The sequence below is a fragment of the Muntiacus reevesi genome, chromosome 2 (genome assembly GCF_963930625.1).
Source record: "Muntiacus reevesi chromosome 2, mMunRee1.1, whole genome shotgun sequence".
NCBI lineage: Eukaryota > Metazoa > Chordata > Mammalia > Artiodactyla > Cervidae > Muntiacus > Muntiacus reevesi.
Window position 1 is genome coordinate 134,506,216 of NC_089250.1, and position 2,321 is coordinate 134,508,536.

The window sequence follows — 2,321 nt, forward strand, 5'->3', positions numbered from 1 at the left end:
TCATAATACCTATGTAGTAAATACTGGATTATTTTCAAGGTGGCTGTATACCGTTAGGCAAGGGGGTAGGTGAGGCTTAAAATCCAACTTCCGTTCCACTCCTCAAACTGTGTCCATTGGTAGGTTTAAAGGCCTTTTCCCAATTTGCAACAGATTCATGTATGCTGGCTACAGCCATGTCAGGTGGCTGAAATATCTGGGGTGCAAGGCAAGGCCCTGATCTTTGTCTCTCTATAACTAGAATTGTACACTTTTTAAAACAAATTTTTAATGTTGTTGGAGTATAGTTGTTTTACAATATTGTATTAGTTTCAGATGTACAACAAAATGATTCAGTTATATGTGTGTGTGTGTATATATATATATATATACACATATATTCATTCTTTTCCCATATCTGTTATCAGAAAATATTGGGGTAGAGTTCCCTGTGCCATACAGTAGGTTCTTATTGACTTATCTATCTTACATATAGTAGTTTGTGTGTGTTCATCTTAAGCTCCTGATTTACTCCTCCTACACCCCATGTTTTCCTTTAGGTAATTGTAAGTTTGTTTTTTACATTGCTTCTGCTTTGTAGATGAGTTAATTTATATCTTTTTAAAACTTAGATTCCTCATATGAGTGACATCATGTGATATTTGTCTTTGATTGACTTACTTCACTTACTATGATAATCTCTAGGTCCATCCAAGTTGTTGCGCATGGCATTATTTCATTCTTCTTTTTTTTTTAAGTTGCTTTATTTATAATGCCAACTTTAAAAGTCACGAAACTAAAATTAACTGGACAATAAACTAGGTGGAAATTGCATTAAAAAAAGGGAAAGTCCAAAATGTCACTTTCTATAGAGAACCCACCGGAGAAGGCAATGGCACCCCACTCCAGTACTCTTGCCTGGAAAATCCCATGGAGGGAGGAGCCTGGTGGGCTGCAGTCCATGGGGTCGCTAAGAGTCCGACACGACTGAGTGACTTCACTTTCACTTTTCACTTTCATGCCTTGGAGAAGGAAATGGCAACCCACTCCAGTGTTCTTGCCTGGAGAATCCCAGGGACAGGGGAGCCCGTCTCCCCCATTCTCCCAGGTGGGCTGCCATCTATGGGGTCGCACAGAGTCGGACATGACTGAAGCGACTTCGCAGCAGCGGCATAGAGAACCCACACTTCAATTCTATTCAGAAAAAAAGAAACTTTTGATCACACTAGAAGAACACGAGCCGTTAGTGTGGGATCTGTACTGAAACTACACATGCAATGAGGACAACACTCTACTAATACAGTTGACTTGCTGCTGCATTTGTTGACTGTTTTTCTAATATTAACAATTACAAATAAATTATAAACAAATACTAGTGCAACTAGTATTTGGAGTAACCCTTACAGTGTTACAATGTCAGACACAAAATTTCACTTCTCACACCACTGGTTTTCTATGCATACGTGAGCTTCCTCTTCTTCAGTGAAATCATTTTTGATATTGAATGTCTTTTGAATGTCCTCAGGGGTTTTCCCCTGGATCATACTGGGAACAGTCTTGCAGGTAACATCAAGCAAAACTTTGATGTCTAAGTATTTTGCTGCCAGTATAAGCTCAAAAGGTGTTCCTTAGTCACCTTTCAGAAAGTCTTGATCCCAAACAGGGTTATCATCTGTTCGCTTTTCTTTATTCTCATCCCACTGAATGATCTTTTTAAAATATTGCTGCATTAACATTTGGCAAGGGGACTAGAGCATCATCTTCATCATCCATTCTCAAATCTTCTAGTATGGTCTTCACAGTCACAGATTGTTTTGCAGTTTCAACATCCACTTTGAATATATCTCCATCAGAACTCTGAAACTTAATTGAAGGCATGGTGTTAGGTCTCAAGGAGATGGCAAGCATGAGGCTGAAATGGCAGCGTCTGCAAATGGCAAAACAGAAAGACAGAGAACAAGGCCAATACCTATTTCATTCTTTTTCATGGCTGAGTAATATTTCATTGTATATATGTACCACATGTTCTTTATGCATTCCTCTGTGGATGGACATTTAGGTTGCTTCCATGTCTCGGCTATTGTAAATAGTGGCGCAGTGAACACTGAGGTGCATGTGTCCTTTTGGATTATGATTTTCTCTGAATATATAGCCCCGATGAATCAGTAGGTAAAGAACCACCTGCAGTGCAGGAGAGGCAGGAGATGTGAGATCAATCTCTGGGTCAGGAAGATCCCTGGAGCATGGAGCATGCCATCCTCTGGAAGGCATGGCAACTCACTCCAGTATTGTTGCTGGGAAAATCCCATCGACAGAGGAGGCTAGTGGGCCATGGTCCATGG

At 40.2% G+C, this 2,321-nt stretch overlaps 1 pseudogene; it reads right to left on the bottom strand.

The window, feature by feature from the left end:
- Positions 1–1,409: 1,409 nt before the first annotated feature.
- Positions 1,410–1,857, bottom strand: LOC136158222 (S-phase kinase-associated protein 1 pseudogene; annotated as a pseudogene).
- Positions 1,858–2,321: the final 464 nt, after the last annotated feature.